The sequence below is a fragment of the Malus domestica genome, chromosome 06 (assembly GCF_042453785.1).
Source record: "Malus domestica chromosome 06, GDT2T_hap1".
Taxonomy (NCBI): Eukaryota; Viridiplantae; Streptophyta; class Magnoliopsida; order Rosales; family Rosaceae; genus Malus; species Malus domestica.
This window is the reverse complement of record NC_091666.1, coordinates 17,235,679-17,248,263: the sequence shown is the minus strand read 5'-3', so window position 1 is coordinate 17,248,263 and position 12,585 is coordinate 17,235,679.

Below are 12,585 nucleotides of genomic sequence, written 5' to 3'. Positions count from 1 at the left end.
GAACAAAAAGTTTTAAGTTTAGCCGGATTATCGAGGATATTTCTGGCGAGATCTTGTGGGATTTAGGTCCTAAAACTGGTAAGGGTTTATTCTATTTGTCCTAAGCTTCATTTTGGTATATAATTCGTGAAATTTGACTAAGAAATGGATGAGAAATGAAGGTTTAAACATTTTCCCAGTTCCGGCACCGGCGACGGTCGCTGGAGTCCTAAGGTTAGGGATGATGGAATATTCCGTCAACTTTGACAGAATATTCCTAACGGTGTCTAATAAGATCATATTTATGCAACTTAGTTAGCTTGTTTTCTTGCATTTCATAGTTTGTTTGTGCTTATTATAGTGTTTTAAGCTATTTTCGTGTGTTTGTAGGTCTATATGACAAAGTTGGCAAGAAAGTGCAATTTGGAGCATTTTGAGGCAGTTTTGGGCACCAAATGGATAGCTTATGAATGGAGCAAGATGGATGGATGAATTTGAAGTTCAAGAGGCTAGGAATAAGCTGAAAAGAGTGAAGAAATAAATCCAAGTCAAGGAAGATAAGAAATCAGTTCAAAAGAAGGAACATTATTCAAAACCTTATCCAACCTTATCTTATCTTATCCTTGCCTAACCTAACCTTATCTTATCCTATCTTATCCAAATCAATTTGTGCCTTGATTCCAGCTATTTCTAAGGATAATTATGTATTTAAACTATATATTTTAGATTCTACAACCCTTATCCTTTTGGAACCCCTAAATTGGTGCTAAAACATATTTTCTAGAAGCACCTAAAAATCTGGTGCCTTCCCCTTTTCTAGAAGCTCTAGAACCTGAAATCTCAATCCTTTTCCCTTTTGATTTAGGCCAAATGTATCCCTTTCCTTGTAGGAATTAGTGCCGCACCTTTCTAACCTAATCCCCTTTGGTTTTCTGATTGATTTAACCCATTCCACTTGGGTTTTGGTTACATAATCCTTGTTCTACTTTAATTTCAGAAACCTATCCAAATCCTTAGGGATTTTGACATGTATTCCAGCCTATAAATACCAACCCTTGCCGCACAAATCAGTCACCACCCCTCTACCATATAATTCTACATTCATACATCCCTCAAACACATTCACCCATCATTGTGCCGTGAGTATTGCAAGGAAGGAGAACGAGCTACCTGGTGCCGAGCCTATGCCCAAGCCTTTGGGAGTGTTGGAGCTTTTCTAGGTGTTTTCCATCTTTTATTTTCAATGTTTAATTCAAGTTATCTTTGTTTATTTGCGAACATGAGGAACTAATTTCTTTATAGTTGGAGGTGAATTCGAAGCCATGATTATATGTTTTATATGAGTTGATTTCATCCATTTATTGTTTCATGAATTGTGGATGTGGTTTACTTATCGGTTTTATTAAGAACTTGTTCTTGTGTGTTAATTAGGGATGCATACTTAGTTTGCATGCATGAATTTGATGCTAGAGTATAAGGGAGTTTCACCTAATCGTTATGAACTTATATTCATGAGTAGTAAAAGTCGCTAGTCACGATTGTCTTAAGTAAATCCTAGGCAAGAGTAACATGCTTTTCATAGTTATGAATGCCTCGTTAATGCTTATGGTTTCCATTGAACTTAATGATCTTTGTTAAGTGTTTCTATCATGCATATTCCATAGTTAGGGAACTTGATAAAGAATACTTTGGTTCTGATGCGTTATCCATTCAATTCAATGAATCTAAGGAAATCTGAGAATTAATTAGTTCAATACAATTAATTTGGGGCATTGTCATTCATGGTTTGTCGAAAGAATAATTGGAAATCGATTCGTATGCATATGTCATGTGTGGAGAAGGAACCCTCTAACTAGCCTTTCACCATTCTTTTTCATCCAAATTCGTTTTTCTTAAGTTTGTTTTCAAAGTTTCTGTTTTAAATTTCAATTTTGTCAAAATAAAACCCCTTTGTTTTAAGTCTTGTTTTTAGAGTCAAAATCTATTTTCTTTTAGTTGTTTGAGTATTTTAAGTTCTATTTTCGTCCAAATCACTTGTTAGGTCTAGAATTGAGTCTTTTTTATTGTTTTTTGCTGTTTTGAATGTTTTGAGTTAGTTTTGAGTCTATAGAGTCTAGTTTAGTGTTTTTGAGTCTTATTTGTGTTGGTTAGCATCCCTAGTTAATCCCCGATCTAGAACGATCCCTACTTGCTTAATACTACAATTGTCATCAATAGGGTTTAATTTGTGTGTCAACTTAATTTTCACATCAAATTTTGGCACCATTGTCGGAGATTAGCAAACTTGCTAATCCCTTATGTTTGCCGTGTGTTTTACTAGTTTTCTGATTTTGTTTTGTTTTCTTTGTTTAGGTACTAGTTTATGACTCGGAGTTCTCAACCGGTTCGTGAACATATCTTGGACTTTAATGACGATTTTGAACTAGATTTGAAAAGAAGAAAGAGGAGGCATCCAGAACCTAGTGAACCTAGTTCAAGTTTAGAGGCCGAATCTGAATTTGAGGAATAAGAAAAAGAAGAAGTCATGGCAGCGGACAACCGTACAATAAAGGAGCTCTCGGCCTCAGGATTAGCCAATGCCACACCCCTTTGCATTCAATATCCCGTGGCTGCCCAAGGCAAGACCAATGAGTTTGAATTGAAGTCAAGCTTGTTGCATCACATTCCTAAATACCATGGGCTGTCCATGGAAGATCTAAACAAGCATCTTAAAGAGTTTGAGGTGGTTTGTTCGAGCATGACACCCATTAATGTTGATGGGAACTTTCTAAAGATGAAAGCCTTTCCATTCTCTCTTTTGGAAAAGGCTAAGGATTGGCTATATGAATTGGCACCCGGAACGGTCACGTCTTGGGAAAGCATGAAGATGGCGTTTTTAGAGAAGTTCTTCCCCACTTTGAGAGTCATTCTCTTGAGGAAGAAGATTAGTGGCATTCAACAAAGCCAAGGAGAATCCTTTCCCGCATACTATGAGCGTTTTAAGGCTCTTGTCGCCTCGTGTCCTCAACATCAAATGAAAGAAGAACTTCTACTTCAATATTTCTACGAGGGACTCCTCCCAATTGAGCGACAAATGCTTAATGCTTCAGCGGGAGGTGCATTGGTTGACAAAACACCAATTGCCGCAAAGACCCTAATTGTCAATCGAGCATTGAATGCACAATAATACGAAGGTCTTGGACAAAGAGACCTCCCACGGCAGCAAGTTAACGAGGTAAGTTCTATGTCCGACATTCAATCATAATTAACTAACCTCACTTCCATTGTGTCTCAGATGGCCGAAGGGATGAAGCTACAAGGACCAAGTGTTTGTGGTGTGTGTTCTATGCAAGGACATCTTAATGACCAATGCCCTCAATTGATTGAGAATGGAGGGTGAGAATATGCCAATGTCGTGGGTTTTGGGAGCCAAAATCAGCCACCCAACGATCCATACTCCAACACTTACAATCCGGGTTAGAGAGATCATCCAAATTTCAAATTAAGAGAGCCACAACAACATGCCCAACAAGGGGGATTTCGGCAAACACCACCTGCGGTGTTTCAAAAGCCATACCAAATCAATTCCAAACATAACCTACCCAAACAAGTTCAGGTATGTCCTTGGATAATGATACACTTCTTAAATTACTCACCAATATGTCTCCGGGGCAAGAGAATCAAACCAAAGCAATGCAAAACCAAGACAAAAGGGTGGATCACTTAGAGAAGCAAATGGGGCAGATTGCGGAGTTTGTAGGACAGTTTCGGGACCAATGTAGACTCCCTAGTTCAACCATTGCAAATCCGAAGGGAGGATTCGAAACTGCCAAAGCAATCATATTAAGGAGTGGCAAGCAAGTTGGAACCGAACCCTAAGCATCTAAATCAAGTAAAAAAGGGGATGAATAGTTGCTATTTGAGGAGGAAACACAAGCCACACCCACGGCAAAGGTGGAGCAACCCTTGTAGCAGCCATCTTCCACCCCCAAACCATCCAATGCGGCCAAGATAAGTCCTAATTCGAGATTTTCTAGTTCTATTCCATTAAATGCACCCTTTCCTACCAGGTTTAGGCAATCAAAGAAGGAAGAGAACGAGAAAGACATTCTGGAGACGTTTTGGACAGTGCAAGTCAATATACCTCTTCTTGATGCAATTAAGCAAGTTCCAAGGTATGCTAAGTTTTTGAAAGAACTTTGTACCACAAGGAGAAGAATTTCGAACAAAGAGGTTGTCCAAGTAAGTGAGAATGTCTCCGCTATTTTGCAAAGGAAATTACCCCCTAAATGCAAAGATCTGGGTAGTTTTACAATTCCTTGTGTTATTGGCAATACTAAGTTTGAACATGCTATGCTAGACTTAGGAGCTTCAATTAATGTCATGCCTTATTCAATTTATGTATCTATGAACTTAGGCGAGCTTAAAAACGATGGTGTTATAATTCAATTAGCTGATCGTTCTAGTGCATATCTGAAAGGTGTTTTGGAAGATGTCTTGGTGCAGGTGGATAACTTGATATTCCTAGTGGATTTCCATGTGTTAGAGATAGAGGATTCACCCAATGTCACTCCATTACCAATCCTACTTGGGAGGCCCTTCATGAAAATAGCACGCACCAAGATCGATGTGTTCAAGGGGACTTTAACAATGGAATTTGATGGGGAGATTATTAATTTTAACATTTCTGAAGCTATTAAATTTCCTAAAGATGATCATTATTGTTTTTCTATTGATGCATTTGATGCATTGGCGCAGGAATTTCTTGACTCGTTGGAAGACGATCCCCTTGAAACAATAATTGCACAAGGAATTAGGTTGAAACCTAATCTGGCCGTACCCAATGTAGCACAGGCCGAGATTGTGGCAGCCTTTGAATCATTGCCATAACATCATGGTAAGCCTTCTAACCCAATTCCAATTTTCGTTTCAACTAATACTTTGTTACCTTCTGTGATGCAGGCCCCCGTTCTTGAGCTTAAGCCTTTGCCGGATCATTTAAAGTACATATTTTTTAGAGATGAAGAGACGTTGCCCATCATTGTCTCTTCATCACTCACGACAATAGAGGAGGAGAAGTTGATTCGGGTGTTGAAAGAGCACAAAACAGCCATTGGATGGACATTGGCCGATATTAAGGGGATTAGCCCTACAACATGCATGCATCGCATATTTCTTAAGGAAGGGGCTAAACCAACTTGAGAGGCTTAGTGCCGACTCAACCCTCAAATGATGGAAGTGGTGAAGAAGAAGATTATCAAACTTTTCGATTGTGGAGTGATTTATCCAATTTTGGATATACGTTGGGTTACACCGGTTCAAGTTGTTCCAAAGAAGTCCGAAGTCACTGTGGTGAAGAATGCCGAGAATGAGCTTGTGCCAACCCGTATCCAAATAGGTTGGAGAGTATGCATCAATTATAGGAAGCTAAACAACACCACAAGGAAGGACCACTTCCTGTTGCCGTTCATTGATCAAATGCTTGAAAGGTTAGCCGGTCATGCTTTTTATTGTTTTCTTGATAGTTATTCAGGATATAATCAGATTGTCATAGCTCCGAAAGACCAAGAAAAGACCACTTTCACATGCCCCTTTGGTACTTTTGTTTATCGTCGCATGCCATTCGGTTTATGCAATGCCCCTGCCACTTTCAAAGATGCATGGTAAGTATCTTTCAGATTTTGTTGAAAAGATTATTGAGGTATTCGTGGATGATTTTAGTATCTTTGGTGATTCGTTTGATGGTTGTTTGGAAAATCTCACATTAATCTTAAAACGATGCGTTAAAACTAACCTTGTTTTAAATTGGGAAAAGTGTCACTTTATGGTAAAACAAGGCACATTTTTAGGACATATCATTTCTGAAAGGGGAATTGAGGTTGATAAATCAAAAATAGATCTTGTACGCTACTTACCCTCTCCTACTTCGGTTAGAGAGGTTTGTTCTTTTCTTGGACATGTAGGATTCTATAGGCGATTTATCAAGGATATTTCAAAGATTTCCACACTCCTATGCCGACTTCTCCAAAAGGATGTGCCCCTTGAGTTCAACAAGGAGTGTGAGAAGGTGTTCAAACACCTCAAAGAGATGCTAATCTCGGCCCCTATCATTATGCCACCGGATTGGAGCCGTCCTTTCGAGCTTATGTGTGATGCTTCCGATTATGCATTAGGAGCTGTTTTGGGACAAAGGAAGGACAAGCAGCCACACGTTATCTACTATGCATCCCGGACCTTGAATGATGCACAATTGAATTATTCTACCACTGAAAAAGAACTTCTTACTGTTGTATTTGCTTTAGATAAGTTTCGTTCATATTTACTTGGTACTAAAGTTATTATTTACACTAATCATGCAGCGTTGAAGTATTTGCTCACAAAGAAGGAGGCCAAGCCAAGGCTTATTTGGTGGATGTTACTTCTCCAAGAGTTTGACTTGGAAATCCGGGACAAGAAGGGAAGTGAAAATGTGGTGGCTGACTACTTGGGCCATTTGGTGCATGAGGAGGATGCTGTACCTATCCCAGAAACATTCCCTGATGAGCAGTTGATGTCCATTGAGGTAAGTGTGTCATGGTATGCCGATTTAGTTAACTATTTGGTCACTAAACAAGTTCCAAGCACCCTAAACGAGCAACAAGGTGATAAATTGAAAAAAGATGCACGTTTTTATATTTGGGATGATCCTTATTTGTGGAAATATTGCCCTAATCAGATTCTACGTAGGTGTGTGCATCATTCTGAGTTTAATTCAATTTTAACCTTTTGTCACACTTATGCATGTGGGGGACATTTTGGCACCCAAAGGATAGCACTCAAGGTGTTAGAATGTGGTTTTTATTGGCCTACAATCTTTAAAGATGCTAGAACGTTTTGCATGACTTGTGATAGATGTCAAAGATTGGGCAATATAGGTCCCAAAGAACAAATGCCGCAAACTCCCATCTGTAGTGTTGAAATTTTTTATGTTTGGGGCATTGATTTTTTGGGACCTTTTCCTTCATCTCATGGTTTCAATTATATTTTAGTTGCAGTTGATTATGCGTCGAAATGGGTGGAAGCAAAAGCCACCCGTACTAATGATTCTAAAGTGGTTGCAGATTTTATTAGAACTAACATATTTGCAAGGTTTGGAATGCCAAGAGTACTCATTAGTGATGGAGGGTCTCATTTCTGCAATCGAACCATTGAGGCGTTGCTCAAGAAGTATAATGTCACGCATAAGGTTTCAACCCCTTATCATCCTCAAACAAGTGGGCAAGTAGAGGTTGCGAATCGGGAAATCAAGCAGATTTTGGAGAAGACCGTTGGGCCAACAAGGAAGGATTGGAGCTTGTGTTTGAATGATGCATTGTGGGCATATCGTACCGCCTACAAAACACCAATTAGGATGTCACCATTTTGGCTTATCTATGGGAAACCATGTCATCTTCCCACTGAGTTAGAGCATCGTGCACATTGGGCCGTCAAAACTTTCAATATGGACATTGATGCTGCAGGTCTTCATAGAAAGCTTCAATTGAATGAGCTTGAGGAAATTAGGAATGAAGCTTATGAGAATGCTCGTATTTACAAGGAGAGGATGAAGGCATTCCATGACAAGATGATTCGTAGCAAGACGTTCTCTATAGGGCAGAAAGTGTTACTCTTCAATTCCCATCTTCGTTTGTTTCCGGGTAAGTTGCGTTCCAAGTGGATTGGTCCTTTTGTTGTTACTAATGTTTTTCTTCATGGTGCAGTCCAAATACAAAGTTTGAAGACGCAACAAGAATTCAAGGTGAATGGGCATTGTTTGAAGCCCTATTATGAGGCCTTTGAGGAGCATGTCGTGGAGAATGTTCCCCTCCATGCCGTTGGCCCTATTGCAGCTTAAACAGAGGTATCATTTGACTGGAAGACGTTAAAGCAAGCGCTTTTTGGGAGGCAACCCATGCAAATAAGGAAGCCCTAGGAAGCTTCGGCATCACAACCAAATTTGCGTTCCTAAACCCTACTCTTTATTGCTTTTACTTTGCCATATTTGTCTTATTTGCTTGTTTTTGTGTGAGTCTATGTTTGAAACATTGAGGGCAATATTTGGTTTAAGTGTGGGGGGGGGTAAACAAAGTGTTTTTGTTGCAAAATTCGTAGGATTTTACCACCTAGCATTTCAAAGGTTGTTTTTCAATGTTTTTGAGTGTTTTTAGTGTGTTTTGAAGTGTTTTTACAGAAAATTCGAAAATTCAAGAAAAAATTCGAAAAAGTTTTGAAAAACCCAAAAAGAGTCGTTTTACAGTTGTTTTTTGTGTTTTTGTGTGTTTGTGTCTTAAGGTACATTCCAACACAATGATGAGGATTTGGTTTTTAATTGCATGACTGTTAAAGAAAGTTACAAACATGGATGGAAGTTTGATATACTCTTTGGTTTATGCTTGATTATAGTTATAGTTTACAAATTCACATGTAATCATAAAGGAAAAATTAGTTTTTGTAACATGCTTGAAGGAAGGAACTCAAACTAACGCTACAACCCTGAGAGACTTGAGCCTAAACTTTATTTGGAGAGTTATTAATCTGTGATTTCTTGTTTTCTAAAGTCGTTGCATGATCTCATCATTCTTTGCTTGGTTTCTACTTAGAATGCGTTTCATCACTTTAGTTCCAAATACTAGAACTTATGCCCGTTTCATTCAGAGCTTAAAATTGAGTGTATAACATATAACAAGATAAAGTTGTTTAGTAGTCACCACCAGAGCCAAAAAGCCTTCATCCTATGCATTTGTTTTGTAGGTTTAACCCCTTTTGAGCCGTATTTAGCCTATTTTCGGTGTTAGCCACATTACCCCAACCTAGCCTAGAATAGGACTATCCATACCCTTGTTCTTAACGTATAGTGGAGCATGACTTAGAGGGAATTCCTTTAGATCAAACATATTGCAGAAAAACAAGTGTGGGGGAAGGGATTTTTGTGTGTGTGTGTGTACCAAAGTCTTAAAAGAGGCACGGGTAGGAAAGAAAAAGAAAAAACAATTCGTGGAAAATAGAAAGAAAAAAAAGAAGAAAAGTTGTGAAAAGAATGAAGAAGAGTTGAAAAATATGTGAAAAAAGAGCTCTAAAGTGTTGGTTGTTGAAGAAAGGGTCCAAAAAGCTTGAATTTGACCCTAAGTGTTGCATGAATCTTCACTTGTGTTTAAAAGTTGATTTATGCATTCTAAAGTGAATTCTAAGTTGATTTCATAACTTTGCTTGCTGTCGCTTTAAGAACCTTTGTTTATCTTTAACTTTTCTTTGTTAGCTAATATCCTTAGCCTCATTACAACCCTTAGACTTTAATCTTGGTTGTTGTGTATTTCAATATTGGAGTTTGGGATTGGTACGAGCATATGGTGTCACTGGTTCTCACGTCTAAGTAGTAGCATTCCATTCATGAGATCATATCTAGCATGCTTAATAACTCCAGAAAATCCTTTCTTTGTTATACATATATGTGAGTGCTCGTCTACATGTTTACATCAATCTTCTCACATATAACTAGTGTAGGGTGTGTAGTTAGAAAATCTATGTGAAAATAGAGAGTATATCCTATGAGGAATTAAGGGAATTCTCTAAGGCATGTTACTACATTCAAAATGTTGTTTTAATTAATTAAAAGTGAGCTAGTGAATGGTGACTATGATTAAGTATGTGCTCAAGGGTGAGGATAACTAAAATCTATGTAAGTAGTGATTTTTAATGTGTCATGTTTCATTGGAAATCCCTGAGACAAACGTTGGAAGGTTTAGGTTATGTTCTGTTTTGTTTTGTTTGTTTTGTTTTGCTCAAGGACTAGCAAAAGCTAAGTGTGGGGGAATTTGATAGGAGCATATTTATGCAACTTAGTTAGCTTGTTTTCTTGCATTTTCATAGTTTGTGTGTGTTTATTACAGTGTTTTAAGCTATTTTTGTGTGTTTGTAGGTCCATATGACAAAGTTGGCAAGAAAGTGCAATTCGGAGCATTTTGAGGCAGTTTTGGGCACCAAATGGATAGCTTATGAATGGAGCAAGATGGATGGACGAATTTGAAGTTCAAGAGGCTAGGAATGAGCTGAAAAGAGTGAAGAAATAAATCCAAGTCAAGGAAGATAAGAAATCAGCTTAAAAGAAGGAACATTATCCAAAACCTTATCCAACCTTATCTTATCTTATCCTTGCCTAGCCTAACCTTATCTTATCCTATCTTATCCAAATCAATTTGTGCCTTGATTCCAACTATTTCTAAGGGATAATTATGTATTTAAACTATATATTTCAGATTCTAGAACCCTTATCCTTCTAGAACCCCTAAATTGGTGCTAAACATATTTTCTAGAAGCACCTAAAAATCTGGCGCCTTCCCCTTTTCTAGAAGCTCTAGAACCTGAAATCTCAATCATTTTCCCTCTTGATTTAGGCCAAATGTATCCCTTTCCTTGCAGGAATTAGTGCTGCACCTTTCTAACCTAATCCCCTTTGGTTTTCTGATTGATTTAACCCATTCCACTTGGGTTTTGGTTACATAATCCTTGTTCTACTTTAATTTCAGAAACCTATCCAAATCCTTAGGGATTTTGACATGTATTCCAGCCTATAAATACCAACCCTTGCCGCACAAATCAGTCACCACCCCTCTACCATATAATTCTACATTCATACGTCCCTCAAACACATTCACCCCTCATTGTGCCGTGAGTATTGCAAGGAAGGAGAAGGAGCTACCTGGTGCCGAGCCTAGGCCCAAACCTTTGGGAGTGTTGGAGTGTTTCTAGGTGTTTTCCATCTTTTATTTTCAATGTTTAATTCAAGTTATCTTTGTTTATTTGCGAACATGAGGAACTAATTTCTTTATAGTTGGAGGTGAATTCAAAGCCATGATTATATGTTTTATATGAGTTGAATCCATCCAGTTATTGTTTCATGAATTGTGGATGTGGTTTACTTATCGGTTTTATTAAGAACTTGTTCTTGTGTGTTAATTAGGGATGCATACTTAGTTTGCATGCATGAATTTGATGCAAGAGTATAAGGGAGTTTCACCTAATCGTTATGAACTTATATTCATGAGTAGTAAAAGTCGCTAGTCACGATTGTATTAAGTAAATCCTAGGCAAGAGTAACATGTTTTTCATAGTTATGAATGCCTCGTCAATGCTTATGGTTTCCATTGAACTTAATGATCTTTGTTAAGGGTTTCTATCATGCGTATTCCATTGTCAGGGAACTTGATAAAAAATACTTTGGTTGTGATGCGTTATCCATTCAATTCAATGAATCTAGGGAAATATGAGAATTAATTAGTTCAATACAATTAATTTGGGGCATTGTCATTCATGGTTTGTCGAAAGAATAATTGGAAATCGATTCGTATGCATATGTCATGTGTGGAGAAGGAACCCTCTAACTAGCCTTTCACCATTCTTTTTCATCCAAATTCGTTTTTCTTAAGTTTGTTTTCAAAGTTTCTGTTTTAAATTTCAATTTCGTCAAAATAAAACCCCTTTGTTTTAAGTCTTGTTTTTAGAGTCAAAATCTATTTTCTTTTAGTTGTTTGAGTCTTTTAAGTTCTACTTTCGTCCAAATCACTTGTTAGGTCTAGAATTGAGTCTTTTTGTTTGTTTCTTGCTGTTTTGAGTGTTTTGAGTTAGTTTTGAGTCTATATAGTCTAGTTTAGTGTTTTTGAGTCTTATTTGTGTTGGTTAGCATCCCTAGTTAATCCCCGGTGTAGAACGATCCCTACTTGCCTAATACTACAATTGTCATCAATAAGGTTTAATTTGTGTGTCAACTTAATTTTCACATCAACGTCGGTTAATTTTAACGGTTTCCGTTACTTTTAATGGAATATTCCTAATGACGTCACTGTTACCGTCAGTGTGCCTGGCACATGCCCGAGCGTGGGCGGCGTGTGGGTGGTCAGAAATTATTCTAAAAATATGAGGATGTTTGTGGAGTTGTGTAGATCACGTTGGTATATTCAAACACCCTATTTGAGAAGTTATTAGCTAGTTTTGTATATGTGATTTAAATGACGTTTTTATAGTTATTTCGCGTATTGGGGAGACTTATCCAGATGACGAGCGCGGTCAAGTTCGACTCAGGGGCTATGACCCTTCGATATACCAGTGAGTGGGCTTTTGGTTTTTAGTATATACTTATATACTTGATATTGTCCTAGAAAATGCATTTAAATGAAAGTATGCCTTGAATGCCATGCATATAGATTTATATTTTGTATATGATACAGTATATGATGCATAATATATAATTGTGGTGTTGTGGACGCTCAGGTAAGTACCAGGTGAGTTATGTTTGGTTATGTGAATCATCGATGATGTGATATGTGATTGAGAAACATTGAGCTCATAAACTTGCACCTAGGGTGATTATGATTTAGCCAGAGATATGGCACATGCCTGTATATAATGTCACCTCCCACACCATATGCTCATATTGGATCCAATTTAGGTGCACAGTCTTGTCGTACAGACCATAAGTGGTTCCGATTCGTGGGTGACAAGGGACTTATCGCCTAGCTACCATGAGAGAGTAGTATTGAGCATAATTATATTACACCCAGTCTTGTCGTACAGACCTTTGCAGTGTAGTGCCATATAGGTCATATTAGTGACTCT